Source organism: Rhamphochromis sp. 'chilingali' (genome assembly GCF_963969265.1).
Source record: "Rhamphochromis sp. 'chilingali' genome assembly, chromosome: 16".
Classification (NCBI taxonomy): domain Eukaryota; kingdom Metazoa; phylum Chordata; class Actinopteri; order Cichliformes; family Cichlidae; genus Rhamphochromis; species Rhamphochromis sp. 'chilingali'.
The window spans coordinates 17125902-17141774 of record NC_137943.1 but is presented as its reverse complement, the minus strand read 5'-3'; the positions used below and the strand labels follow the sequence as shown (position 1 = coordinate 17141774).

Below are 15873 nucleotides of genomic sequence, written 5' to 3'. Positions count from 1 at the left end.
AACATTACCTTTTTGTCCTCGTCAGCTGGTAAAATGCGAGGTGTCATTCAGTGAGGGAGATGAGAGCGGGACAAACTCTGAAACACCGTGATTTTCGAAAACAATCAGAGCCCGTCTCCACAACTTTGACTCGTTTTAAATCATTTTTATTTTTCGTCCCCGCCTTGCCTGCCCAGCTTCTGTTGAGAGTGTTAGAAAAATCAAATATGCTCAATATGGAACACTTTGTGTGCTGCCTTGATATTTATTTTCTAATTTGGAGCCAGTTATTTCCAATTGAAATGTATCTGTATATTATATTTTTCCCCGCCCCAAGTCTTTAAGCGTGTTAGCTCAGCACTGAGCTTAGACACATTTCATCTTTCTAACATCAGTGTAAATTATTAGTTTATTTCACCAAAGTATCTGCTTTTGTGCCATTTTCTCTCTGTCCTTGTGACTGTTCAATTTTCATGTTTATTTGTGTGCATTGAGACAGATTGAATGGGAGTATGGAGCTTTGCAGAGTGACCTCCGGTTCAGCTGAAACCCCTCGGGGGGTTGGATAGCAGCTGTGCATGTGTGTGTATGTTTTTATGTGCATGCCTCTGTAAGTGCACACAAAAGCACCTTAACTCTATATTTAATAAACACTTGAACTTGACCAAAAACTGATTGTTAGTCTAAGTGCTTGGAACAATATGGCAGGATAATTAGTATCATGAGAGGAGCTCATGAGACGAGTGCCTTATGCAACAGGAAAGGTTACATCCTGTTGTACTTCACCAGGCACACGTACGTAAACAATACCTGCATCCACTAAGTGTGTCAAGAGCGAGCATCAAGTGCTGTCTCGTCTCTCAAGTGTAAAACTTTTACTGTCTCTCAGAACTATTAAAAATTCTAATTAACTCTTGACCATGCTGTTTTTGTTCCATCTTGTTTCATATAAGCAGGTAATGCTGTAGTATTCTTACACAGTACACACTGACCAGGCACCGTGTGGACATTACACGATGTATAAAGACAAATCACAGACTCTTGAAGTATAAGCCGACCTATTTATTAAAAAATGGAGATGGACAATAAATCCCAATTCATTTCAGTTAGATCTCAAACTCTAGATCAGGGGTCTCCAACTCCAGGCCTCGAGGGCTGGTGTCCTGCAGGTTTTAGATGCGTCCTTGATCCAACACAGCTGATTCAAATGGCTAAATTACCTCCTCAACATGTCTTGTAGTTCTCCAGAGGCCTGGTAATGAACTAATCATTTGATTCAGGTGTGTTGACCCAGGGTGATATTTAAAACCTGCAGGACACCGGTCCTCGAGGCCTGGAGTTGGAGACCCCTGCTCTAGATCTTTGGTCCTTTATTCTGTTGTTTTCTTCTGTCGAACATTTTGACATAGATAGACTTTTAACAATAGATAGCGGGCTCACTGAGGAGAGGAAATCTGTATGCTTCTATAATTGCCAGATCGAATGGATTTGAAGAATACCAAAGAAGGGACAAAAAGAAAAAATATATGTATTTTATGGTATGTTTAAGTAATTTACAACCTCTCTCTTTTTCTCTTGACAGCATCATCCCAGGGACCAACACTAAAACAATCAAGTCCAGTTTGTGCTTTCCAGGTGAGTTGGAACTTCAAACGAATGCTACGGCATGTGTTTGTGTGTGTGTGGTTCTCTCTGTTGTTGTTTTTTTCCTCTACTGCTTATGTAAAACGACTTCAAATAAAATATATAAAATGCATTCACAAATGCAATGAAAACCGAGGTGCAAACTTTGGAGGGTTTTCCAAAAGTTGTGTGCTGTATACGTCAACGTTCTAGACATACTTTGGCTTTACAGTTCACTCTCTGGCCAGCTACAGCAAGGTGTGCAGCAACATGATGAACATAGTACAATAGGACAATAGCACAACAGTGCTTAACAAATTTATTCAATCACCACCCAGTCTAATGTTTATGCCACAGCTACTCTAAATTAACAGTATTGATAATTACCAAAATATTTTTTAATAATTGCTGATCCACCAGTGTGTGCAGGCTCCTTAATCTTCAATCAGAATGATATTTTTAATGCAAAAATGTATTTATACATGAATTATTATTGTATTATTATTATTATACAGTCGTTAACTTACATTCCTGAACAGAAAAATTACTTGATTAATTTATCTGAACTCAAGTGTGCCGGCTCAAATTTGGACATAAAAATGTGAACTCAGTTTGTCATTTGTCTAACAAACAACAATATATGATACTGTTAATGCAGGGTATAACCGGCAGATGAAAACATGATTCACTATTTTGAGAAATAAAAGCTAAAAAGTGAAGAATGACCTTTCCTCTCAGCATTGCCAAAATGAAGCTACTTCACATTGGTATTTGTGAAAACACGACAGTTTACTGTACTGGGTATACTGCAGAGTGTCCCTCCCTGCCACGTAAACACCCGCCCCGCAGCGATGCCTCATAAACACCGGCATCACAGCCACTAATACAACACATGCATCAAGAGCAAGAGGTGTTGTTAGGATCCGTTGGGGGCTCAGCCCAGTCAAAAAATCTTTAGAGTTCCATCTGATAATTGCAGTATTATTATGATATTTCAGTGTAAAATGAAAACAAGCTGTGAGGCACCGCAGTCTTGCAAAAGGTTTCAGTCAGGTGAGTAGGCTGCCTTTCACAATATGACTGCAATTTTCTCATTCAGCTTTCTTATTTATTTCTTTTATTTATTATTTCTTTTTCAGCAGCAGGAGTAAAATCTTGAAGGAAAAGGGTCTTGGTGTTGATGAAGGAGTCATATGGTAGATTATATGTTGGTAAAACTTCAATTTTGAAAATTGGCCAACCCTGCTCTGATAGCGTCTATTTCTATTATGTGATAAAGGCTCCTTTTTCAACTGTGACATACTGTATTATATCTGTGCCTTGTCTATCTATATGATACTGTCCTGTCATCTGTCTGTTATGCTTCTCATTCTTTTTGCTGTTTTCATATTATCCTCTCCTCATCGTCAGTCAGCAGAAGGAATACAGTGAAAAGGAAGCAATCAGTGTTTGCCAACTAAAATGAGACAAATCTCTCATTTGATTACTCTATGGAGAAGTGCTATTTATCTATATATTACAAACATGGCTTAGCCAGTTTTCCCACACAGCAATAATCAGAAGTTATGCTTTTAATATGCGTTTTGTACATCGTGTGTCAAAGTCCTGAGCCAAAATCCATAATCCAAGGTTTTAATCTAACTCACAGATCATTTTACATTCTTATTAAAGTTCGTCTCACCCGGTTGTGGCTGTGATCTGCACAGCTCGCCCCCCGAACACTCCAAGTAGCACTCCACCTGAATAGACAGGCGTGTTTTGCAGCTTTAAAAGAACACGCATATTAAAACAAGTTTCAAGAAGATGAAAAGTTGATGCTGAAGGGAGAGAATTTCCACTGGGGTGTGAAAAAAAGCATGTATCTTTATAAAGTGTAAAAAGAGGCTGATGTATCCATTTGCCACGAGACAATTTCTGCCTTCAGAGGATGTAATGTGCATCGTCATTTTGATGCCGGAATCCACATACCTGCAGAGCTATGGAGTGATACTCCGGGATCAGAGGTTTCACACAATGTAGCACAATAGACTTAGTTTCTTTGAACCCCATCTCAAAGTAAAGGAGCTATTACCCGTTATCGGGTGAGTTTCAAGTTTCATTTTGATGTGCAGACAGTTTCGTGCTCTTAATGTTACTCAAAGATATTTTTTCTTAACTAAATGTTATAAAGGCTAAAAAACTTTTTTTCTATTAGAATAATGCAAATAAATGTTTGCATTATATACTATGTTTTTATTAATGTTTGCACATGTTTCTTATCTACTCCTCTTCACGCAAACATGGACTAGAGTCTACGACTGGAGGACACCTATTCTAATGCCTTTATTATTCAGGCCTGTGTCCACTTAACACTACTCTATATGATTATATGGGCAGTTTTGATTAATATGAGATTAATATAAGGCACAGTAATAAAGCACTTCAGGTAAGATAATTCTAACACCTGTCAATACGATCTCATGCCAGGTGTATGGAATTAACATCTTATTAGTACCAGAGCGGTCATTCAAGGACGTATAATCTTTGACATGTAACATGAAAGCCTTTGTAAGTAAGATTTTGTACAAAAGGAACTCGATAGAGGATTTCAGTCATGACATCCTTTTCAAAGCAGTGAAGTGAATAGCTGCTGGGCATCACGGTCAGACTCAGTTATTATGTGATTTTGTCACTTATTCTAATAGACGTACTTAAATACACTGAAGTTTTTTAGCCAAAGGCTGTTGTAGATGAACAAATAGGTTCATAAAAACTCAACATTTTCTTTATGATAACTAGTCTTTAATTTAAACCAATTTTCATACTGGATGAGGACCAGTGTGTTACTCGTGCTTTAATCTGTGTATTTTACTTGTTCGAGTATCACTGTTTTGTAAAACTCTGTTTTGAGCCTACAGTGGGGGTGAGCAGGAAGGCAGCACTGCATGTTTGCCTTTCTAATTACTTCTCATAGGAACCCAGCTATTGATTGTTGCAAATGCTCATTGATTTTTAGCAGGACTCTACACTATCTGACGTTTGTGCTAAATACCAGGGGACGAATGACGTCAGTGGGCTTGTCTGTGACATCGGTTTATCTGTTTGCGGGTATGTGTGCGGAGGAAGAGGTATGCAAATGTGTCTGTGCATGCATTTTTTCTGTAGATTAAATGAGAATGGGCTTGTGTATCTGAGGAATAGGAAAGTTGCTGCATTTCTTTTGGCCCCGGAAGCCTAATCGAGAAGCATCGATCAAGCAAGGGGAAACAGCGTGCTTACTTGCACATTGAGATAGCCAAAAGCTATTGGCAAACTGTTTGTTCTCATTGGATAAAATCACAAGACTTGCCTCCCTGTGATTCTAAACAGATCACCATGTCAGAAGGTCAGAAGGGGTGCCACAATATATCAGCAGTCTCTTTCAATATTTTTAGTAACTAAATGTTAGGTGATGCCACAGTTCAATAACTACTTTAATTATCCATTAATGAATTCTGCTGGCATTGCAAGTTGAGATGACAGCATGTCAAGTACAAAGGAGTGCAAAGTAAGCATTAAAATACAAAATAAAGTTGTAGGCATAACCCCTGGCTGTTTAACTTCTTACAGTTGGCAAAATTACATCATTATTTACAAACTATATAGATCAGCAAACTGACTGAGTCCTCTAATACCAGGATTCACAAAGTACAGTCCATAGACCAGGTGTATCATTTTCATGTGAGCATGAGAAAACAATGTTGTGCTTCACATTATGTTTTTGTTTTTGACACTGATGAATTCAGCTGATACAAACACATTTAAAACAACTCATCTGTTAAAAGGCCTACCCCCCTGGTAACATTGGTTATCCCCTGGTTGATGGAGAAAAACGTGAGAAGTTAATGGCTATTGCTTAAAAACTGGTCACAGAGAAGTTGCTACACCAAAAATCTCCCCTCGATTGCGTCAGCTGCTAGCATATTGCTACAGCAGAGACAGGCTGCCCCTCCCTGAGCCTGAATCTGCTGGAGATTTCTTCCTGTTAAAAAGGTGTTTTTCCTTCCCATTGTTGCCAAGTGCTCACTCATAAAGGGTCATGTGATTGTTGGGGTTTCTTGGCCTACAGTATAAAGCGCCTTAAAGCAACTGGTGCTGTGAAGTGGCACTACTGTATATAAGAAAATTGAACTGTAAACTAACTACCAAGCCACGAAGTGTGATGCAAACCACAATGAAGCTGCAGCACTGCATACCTCTCTGTGACCAATTCCAACAAGTGCCAGCAAGCATTCACTCATTAGCCTGTTGAGAAATATGCACTTTTCCTTAGCAAACAGTGTTTATCAGGGGGTCAGTGACCAAGCTCTAGGCATGTGTGCATGGGGATTGAGCAACCACTCACTGGGGGAATACTCGTTTTTCCTTGGTGACCGGTGGTTGCCAGGCAGTCACTAACTGTTCCCAAAGCAGCCAGCCATCAAAACTTTAAGAACCCTCTTACAGTTTAGCACTAATGAAAGTGTAAAATGCTATCTGGTGTTTGTGTGTGACTACTTGATTAGACGCTGCATGGCCCCCATAGTGCTAGTAGGTATTCTAATTTTTTAAAATGCACACCAGTATAGCTATTGTTTCTCCGATGATTGCCACACCAACCAACAGTAATCGAGCCTGCAACTCTGACAGTGTTGCGTCAATCTATCAGTCTGTGATGGTAAGCTGTAAAAAAGCTAAGGTGTAAAGTAAGAGAACAACCAGTATAGTCCTGCAGTACATTGTTGAAGGAGGACTGGTGGATTTGGTGGTCATGTTTTTACCCAGAAGGCTCCACGTGTTCTACGCCAAGTTGGCACTGTCCTGGATTCAGTTTCTTGATTTTTCACATGACTTAGTGCACAGTGCACACTATATTGTATGGTGGATTTGAAAGATTATCATTGTCATCTTGATATGCACGACTTGTGGTAGCTTAAATCTTCTAATGACTGGGAATTAAAAAGAGATGGCTTGCTGACAAAAATGACTCAGTCTCTTTTGCACATAAACACCCCTCTGGAGTTGTACTGCTGCTTACTTTTTTTTTTACTTTGGTCTTTGGTTTTGTCCTGCCAGGATATCGCCTACTTGAATAGGAATTTGCCTATCATTGTTCCCTTATTCCTGTGAAGGGTTTTGAATAATGCATCATTCTGTTCTTCAACTTCCATTTGAATATATCTTTCTGGTCAGAAAAGAGAGAGTCTCTCTGTTGACTGAAAAATAAACACAGAGTTACAAAAGGCAAAGGGACAAAGAGTGAGGAAGGGTATAAAGAACGATAGCAACAAAAGGGCAGACGAAGAAAGCAAGAGACATATCAACAGCAAGAAAGATGGATAGAAAGGCTTATTGAGAGCGAGAGGGCCACACAGTGCAGCATCTGTATCAGGCTTCCAAAGGGTATCTAATGTGGTTTGCTTTGGTAATGAGACTGCCAGTCTTTTGTAATTTTCGGTGTTAGTTCAGTGCTCCTTGTGTCTTTTCTACACTGTGTACCTACATCACGTTCCTGATTACCGAGAGATTGGAAATGTTTATTTTTAGTTGTCTGAAACGTACATCGACAGACCGTGATGAATGGGAACAGTCCTCCATTGTGGCAGAAACAACAGTAGCAGAATTGACTGTAGCTTTGGGAATATTCCTGTCACTACTAGAGATGGACCGATCCGATATTACGTATCGGTATCGGTCCGATACTGACCTAAATTACTGGATCAGATATCGGAGAAAAATAAAAAATGTAATCCGATCCATTAAATATCACGAAAGCACCTCACAAAACTTGCAACACGCCGTAACTCACCTCAGAACGTTAGCACGTCGGAGCAGTATGCATCACGTGATAGAGCGGCTGTGGCATGCGGGACCTGTCGGTGGTCTGGATAGCATTTGGAGCTTCGCTAGCAACCCGGCATTTCATCTCCGATAAAGTTATCCCCGAGAGAAGTAAAGCAAGTGTGTAAGTCCATCTCTGAATGTTTGTAAAGCATTCCTGCGTTAAGCTTAACAAGCGATATATGGAGCGACTGCCTCTTCTTGTTGCTACTTCAATCATGAAACTGCTTAATGATCAGCTGATCGGCTTTTCTGTCGCGAGTCCGTCTCTCTTGTTTGTTTTTGGCCCACTTTGCACCAGAAAGAGGAAACCAGCGGATAAACAACAGCAGCACGTTTAAGCTTGATAAGCTGTTGTTAGAATTTATTTAATATTACTTTCTACTCGAGGATCTTTTCCTACGTAGCTGACGGCTGGTAACTGTGCAGGGGCGGATCTAGCAAAGTTTAGCCAGGGGGGCCGATAGGGCATTAACAGGGAAAAGGGGGCACAAAGACATACTTTTCTTTCTTATTGGTAAATGGTAAATGGCCTGTATTTATATAGCGCTTTACTAGTCCCTAAGGACCCCAAAGCGCTTTACATATCCAGTCATCCACCCATCCACACACACATTCACACACTGGTGATGGCAAGTGTTACGGCCCTAGCAGGGCCTCCTCCTGAAGGTGCCTGTGTGAGCGTGTCCCACCACCTCTTCTGCCTGAGGTGCCACCTTTCCCTGTTACACAGCTGACTCACATCAGTAATTAAAAGTATTTAAGCCCAGGGAAAGGTGAGCTCTGGGCCTGAGTGCCATGAGTGTGGTTACAGCTAGTGAGCTGAGTGTGTTTGTGAGTGGTTACAGCTAGTGAGCTGTGTTATTGTGGTTTGCAGCTAGTGAGCTGCTCTCTTTCTTTTTGGCTTACGTTTTACTTTATTGACCACGCCTGAGTTTTGTTTGTTTTCTTAAATGGTGATAGCGGCTTGTCTGTCTCTTTTAGTTGAGCTACTTTAATAAAACTCTTTGATTTAACCCTTTTGCCTCCTTGACTCCTTTTTCTGACCTGGACACTTTTTGTTACTCCCCCCTCACCGCCTAGACCCCTCAGGGGAACGTAACACAAGCTACATTGTAGCCACAGCCACCCTGGGGCGCACTGACAGAAGCGAGGCTGCCGGACACTGGCGCCACCGGGCCCTCTGACCACCCCCAGTAGGCAACGGGTGAAGTGTCTTGCCCAAGGACACAACGACCGAGACTGTCCAAGCCGGGGCTCGAACCGGCAACCTTCCGATTACAAGGCGAACTCCCAACTCTTGAGCCACGATCGCCCCATCTCATTTAAAATGTCTAGCTTTTAATAAATAATTATCTGACACCCAAAGTTTTAATTTGATGTAAAATGAATAGAAGTCCATTACTGTATATAGTAACTATTAAGTCTAATATATACCCTAGTAAGCTATAGTACTTTTTCCTTTGGGAAGGTACCATCTGTGCAGTCTGCAATTTTGTTGAAGAAAGATGTTGAATCTATTTAATATTTCTTGAAAAATAATTGATTTCTGTGCATTTTTTTTCCACACTGCATCAAATTAAGGTTGATTACGTCGATTAAGCATCATGAGGTGGAGCGTGAGGGGTGGTTCCCTATTTTTTATTTTTGTTGTTGCTGGGAGTTGGAACCCTATTAGTTAGGTTGCTTAATATTTACGCTAAGTACTCTTTAAAATACCAGAATAGGGAGGATGGTGTAGGTTTAAGTTTATTAGATTGATCAGTATTGCTGAACTATGAAATATTTTTTTTTGCATACAGGTATAACAGAATAGCTTTAGCTTAGTTGTTGTTTTAAACTTGAGTATGAACTTATACAAAATGCAGCAAGATATTTTAAAAAACAGTTTTGTTGATTAAAAAACACTATATCGGATTCATATCGTATCGGCAGATATCCAAATTTATGATATCGGTATCTGTATCGGACATAAAAAAGTGGTATCGTGCCATCTCTAGTCACTACATCCAACTTTGAAAAAAATTAGCTCTGTTTGCTTAAAATTGGTGATTGTTGTTGTTTGATCATTTGTGACATGTGTTCAGAAGGATTGGAGAAGAATTGAACAGTCTAAGATTGATTGAGGTTCGGAAAAGGCAGCGGTCATGAAGTCAAAAACGACTTCACACACAGGTTTGCTTTCTTTGTCTTATTGAAACCAGAAACTTGCCACACCCAGTACAAAGGATACAAAGCCTGGAATATGTACTGCACCTCTAACACCACCCTCTAAGTATTGTGTGTAAAACACGCTAAAGGTTTTCTTACATTTCTGATTTTCCAAGTTTTCATTTGGTTGGGATTGTCTGGTTTACTTCAGAGAGCTGTTGTTTGTAGGGCACAGAGAATTGCCTGTAGATCAATAATTAAAAGTTCAGCAGAGCATATTTTAAGCCCTGATCTGTTTTTTTTCAGGGGGATTCGAGGAGTATGTGTGTGTATCTAATTATCTGTCAAAGGAAGTATTTGATACAGCTGCAATGGATCAATCAGCAGTTCCCCTGATTGGCTTGACTTGGAACCGAGCAAAGTCAGTTTTAATCGATATTGACAGCTGCCATAATTTTATCTTCGTATCAGCTTTTGATGAGTAAAAAGTTCCTGTACTTCTGGAGACTGTTTTAAAGCATCACCAAAATTAAATGCAGTGCATTTTATGCAGAGGCCAAAAGTACTGTATATAGTATATCCTTATCCATCCTATATAGCATTGGCACTGGCCCATCCTATCCATTTGAGTGACAGCAGATAATCTCTAGCTCCTCTGCTGTCACATGGGGTTTTGATACATCAGTCTCAGCAGACACCTTTTTTTCTAAATGTTTTTAGACTTTTGAGTCCCCTTAACTGCTAGTTTTTAAAGATATTTTTGGCCAGTGGAAATTGCAAGCTGGTGCTGGCTGAATGTCATAGACTGTGATTTAATACTAGAACCGCTGGGGGAGCGGTCAGTCCCCTCCACATCCTGTAACAACATCATCAACAGCAAAGAAATAATTTTATAAAGAAGTTAAGATGTGAATTTAAATTCTTTAGGGGGTTTATTTGTTTTACAAATGATTTGAATTATTTAAACCATAAAGTTTAAATAAATTCTACTATCTACTAATAAACAAAAGGTATACTAAACAACACAATAACTGACAGTGTTGGGAAGGTTACTTTTAAAATGTGTTCCACTACAGATTACAAAATGCATGCCCCAAAATGTATTCTGTAACGTATTCCGTTACGTTACTCAATGAGAGTAACGTATTCTGAATACTTTGGATAACTGAATATATTATTATGCTTTTTAAAACTACATGAATGTGATTTATTACTATTACTGAAGGTCCGTGGCTCCAAACCATAGTAAAGAGACCTCTGGCTCATTACTACGTGGGTTCTGTGTCGGGCTCATAACCGAAAAATAGCTTTACTTTGTTGTCTTGTTGTTGTTTGGGGGGAAAACACGAACACAGCGTACAGTCGAGTCTTAATAGCTTACTTACAACTGGGCTCGTCAGGCACTCTTCTTGGCTGCAGTGGTTGTTATTATATTTACATGCTTCCAGCTCCCGTTTCTGCTCGATGACAACTTGTACTTTTCCATTCTCCTTTTTCTCCCTCCTCGCGCTCACAGACACATAACGTGTATGGCAGTCCATTCTCCCTGCAGCACGGACTACACTGCCCATGAGGCTACATTCTTTAGGGCAATGCCTGTAACACTCTGCCTATTAGCTTAGTACAACAACAACAACAAAAAAGCGCTCTCTCACTCAGGAAACACGCAGTCGCAGAGAGAGCACGCGTCACCCTGTAACCACGGCAACCGTAATGCTGCCGCCTGGAACAACAGAACGTAGCTGTCAAACAAAACCCAAACAGTCCTGACCCGTGACAATATGAAACAGGAAAGTACCGCAGTGTAATCCATTTATTTCAACAAAGTAACTGTATTCTGAATACCACCTTTTTAAACAGTAACTGTAACGGAATACAGTTACTCATATTTTGTATTTTAAATACGTAACGGCGGTACGTGTATTCCGTTACTCCCCAACACTGATAACTAACATGTCTAAATTATCCAATTATTGTAGGAGAAGAACATTCTGGAGAATGTGTCGTATTTAGTTACTCTAAAATACAGAAGGTATAAAAAAACAGAGCGCTCACTGTGAAACAGATTGAACTGATCGGCGTCTTCATTTTAAAATTTAAAAAATAAAATAAGGAAATTAAGTCTGTAAAGGTAGAATTTAAAAAAAGTATAATCTCATCCATATCTGCCTCCTCTTCATCAGACCTGTAGCCTCTCTCTACACTCCTCCATGCCTCAAATCTGCTGCCCTTTACCTCCTCAGACCTAAAACCCGTCCGATTTGCTCCAGATTTCACTCTTCATTTACTCCGATTAGTTCTACACACTCTAGACTGTTTTCCTGCCACTCTGCACAGGCAGCAGCCACCTACTTCCACCATACCCTCCACTGCTCTGATCCCAACAATTATTCATCTTTTATCAAACTACAGTTCTTCAAATGTTTATGAATTAATCACATCTAGATAGCTCTCACTTATATTCAGCATGGTTTCACATCAAATTGTTGCTAAACAATAAGTGTTGTACTAACAACACCAGGGAAGCGGTTGCATGGATTAATTTCGATGTGGTCAAAATGACATCCTCTGCCGTTCTAGGTATAAGCAGTTGTATATCTTTTAGGAAAAGTCAAGATATTTGATAATTGAGTTTTATTTTAACAGGGTTACATGTTTTTTTTTTATGTCACATGATTAAAATAACCTCCTTGGTATTTCTAATGTTAAGAAGTTGCTTCAGTGTGACAGAACAACAATGTAGCTGATTCACTTTAACTTCAAGTCCAGTTAAAAGTGAAGATCTTTCTTAAACTCCTATGATATTATCTAGTTTTACTTTAAATCAGATCTAAGTTAAAGAACTCTTTCCCATTGAGAACTGCTTCTGTACTCTACTGTACTCTATCATTTCTAATTTCCCGTCCACTTTTCCCCTTTAATTCCTTTATCTTCATTTCAGGCATCTGACACGAAGGTATTTCTCTCCGTTAAGTTGAGGTCTCTTTTCTTCCTCTCACTTCCACTCTATTTCTCTGCCTTTCTTCTCTTGCTGCTCACTTCCTTTTTTTCCTCTAAGAAGACAAAGTCAAATGGCCCAATAGCATTTAATTGCTGTGGTTTTTATGTGGTCTGCTGAGAAGTAATAGCCACTCAGCACTTCTGTCCATAAGATAGATGCTGCCGATGCTTGTCTGGGAGTTGCAGTGTGGGAGCATACCCAGTGGCTCAGGAAAGTGCAGGTGAAGTAATAAAAGAAAATGGTTCGCTGGGAGGGAGGGGGAAAAAACCTCACAATGGATTTCATTTTCTTATTGGAAACAAGTCACCTTGGGTCATGCACACATGAATTTGCACACACACAGATAGACAAATACGAATCCACATGAACACACGGACAGCCGCAGCAACACACCGACCACACAAACAGGGGTCAGAGAGAAGCGGCAACTTGTTAGCAGCAACCATTGGCTGTGACCAGTCCAATAATGCAATCTGCTCTTGCTGTTGGACAGGCCACCATATGGAAGCGGCCGTTGGGTGAGTCAGACCGCCGTAATAATGGAAACAGCAGGAAATCAGAGGGATTGCCTGGATCCATCCTGTATTTGCCCCATCTCTGGTGTCACAGGCTAGACACAAACCCACTATTTCAAACAGGCAAAAACATTAGAATAGCATGTCCTCTTCTTCCTCTGTGAATGGGCTCTATCAATTCATCACACTTCTTAACACCAGGGCTTTTTTTTCAGGGGTGGCTGTGCACATAAGCCCAGCTGTTCTGTGTGCAATCAATGGCACTGAGTCTTACCTTGGTGGGCATAAATCTGTGCATTCAACAAAAAATGCTTGTTATTATTAAGTAAATACACCCCAATTAGAAAAAAAAAAAAAAAACACGTGTTAGCTACATTTTTCCAGGGTTGGCAAAAAATCCTTTATAAGGAAAAAAAAAACCCTGAGAACAAACAACATTATAAGATAATAATTGTTAATGTAATTAATGTAATTAATAATTAAAAGCATATGCAGTACATATACAACTGAAAGGTTTCAGGGTGGCGTCTTTAAAAATGAAACGCATGTGCCTGATTTCGCATACATCTTCTCTTGAATCTCTGCGCTGCATTCAGCACTGCCCCAATTTTAAAACCACTTTATAGTAGTCCTGTTGTGTCCACTTGCACTTGTCTCTCAGCTGGAATTCCTTCAGTCTATCAAAACAAAAATCCTTCAACTCGATTCTCATCAGCAGGGAGGGTCCAAAAAAATTGCAAGGAGCCAAATCTAACAGGATGACAAGTGGTGAACAAAAGACAGTCTCTCCTGTGGGGACCAATTCATAATGCAGAACCCCTAGTGTATGCTGAACACAAGCAAACATACAAAAAAAACAACAAAAAAAACCGGAAACAGTAAATAAATAAAACCGAGCAGTGAAAATTCTCCTTGTCTCGCTCCTCACCTGATGCACTGATTTCACACTTTCAGAACCTTTGTACAAAACTAATAGTGATCATTTCAAACTCTGCCCCCCAAAACCCCTCCATTGACAGGAATGGCAGATAAATTTTCATTGTTATGTCATTATTGGAAATATTGCACTACAGTAAATCCCTGTTATGGCCTATAAAAGCCTAAGAAAAGTCCCCTTTACGTAAAGTTTATTTTTTCTCTTGCATTCGTTGTGCATCACATAAAAGCCATCTTTGTAACTTTAGCTGCTGTCCACGACAGCAGTACATGCCTTTAACAAAACTTTGCCTCTGCTACAGGCAGAAGACATCACTGACATCCTGAGAGAAAATTAAGTATGGATCACAGTAAGTTATGTGATTACCTTAGAAGTGAACCATGTCAGAAGTTCACTGAAGAGTTTAATTGCAATCCATGTGATTGGATTTTGTTAGTCTCACCACATGATAGGAAGTCAAAATCTGAGTCCATGAAAAAGCAATTACTTGCTTTACTTAACTGTTAAGAGGCACTCGTTATCTAGTTAAATCCATTCACAATTTAAATTCAAAGAAAGCTCTAATTTGCTTTATTTGCTGTCACACTATGTGCAGTTTATTTTTCTTCTGTGGGGGAGAGGTACTGGAAGACAGGCTTTGAGCTTTAGAAATTAGTGACATATCCATTACTCAAATGATCTGTTTGGCTCCAGTTATATTTACAGTTGCTCACTTCATATGAAAGTATTTTAAATTTGACTTAAACCGCATTATAAACAACTGCTTGAAACATCGACTGTAATATTCTCTTATAGTCTCCCGTTATAGTACATTAAACTTAATGTATTAACTTTTTCTTTTCCTTTGTCCTGCCATTGAACGCCCTCATGGTGACTGAAAGTAGCATGGTGACAAAGTTCGAAGTCTTGTTCATGCTCTAAATCATTTTCAGTAAACTTTTTAATTATTGCTTCTAATTGAAGTTTCCAATATGTTGTTAATGCATCACTGGTCACCACTATCATCATCATTTGTGTAGCACAAGAAAACTCATTAAAGACTTCAAACTTTGTCACCATGCTACTTTCAGTTTGTCTACAATCAAAGTTTTACTGTTTAGTTTTGACTAGTTTTGAGTTTTGATATGGTTTTACATCAAAAGAGATACTTAAATAAAATACAAATACATTAATAGGGCTGGGTCATTTCATACCGTTCATGGTAATAATGTTAGGTATAATGTTAGGCAATGATAAGAAAATGAAATATCGTGATAGAGTATGGGTAAAACGCGCATGCACGGTGCCTTTGTTTTCATATGCACATGGCAGAAAAAGCATGGCGGCGACAGAGAATGACAAAAGCAGGCGAAAGCGGATCGTTGAATGAAACGGATGAACCAGAACTGGTTTGTAAAAATGCTGCAACTTCAGTGATGTGGAACTGGTTTGGCTTCCGTCCGTCAGATACACAACAAAGCACTATTTTTGGTAGAGCTTGCTAGCGGGCCGTCGTTTTTACCGTGTTTTTCGGAAAATAAGGCACACTTAAAATCCATCCGTTAAATTTTCTGAAAACCCTTATAAGCAGGTGCACCTTATGTATGAATTCTGGTTGTGCTTACTGACCTCGAACCGATTTTATGTGGTACATATTTTCTGTCAAAAAATGTTTTAGTACGAAGTGGTAAGCTACGAAGCAGCACTGTCTGAGCATTCCGGCTACCGTAGGCAGGAGCGTCGCGGAGTGATACGTACTGTGCTTGATTTATCCCGCATCAATTATATCGTCAGTTATATCGTTATCACAAATTTTTAAATGTATATCGTGATAAATATTTTGGGCCATA

The 15873-nt window shown here is 39.5% G+C and overlaps 1 protein-coding gene across 1 annotated transcript in view; it reads left to right on the top strand.

Moving 5' to 3' along the window:
* Positions 1–15873, top strand: part of tnr (tenascin R (restrictin, janusin)) — a 211756-nt gene that overhangs the window by 66803 nt on the left and 129080 nt on the right. The window contains exon 2 of the mRNA XM_080907118.1: positions 1562–1614. The gene's annotated coding sequence lies outside the window, so the exon portion shown is untranslated. The remainder of the gene's footprint in view (positions 1–1561; positions 1615–15873) is intronic.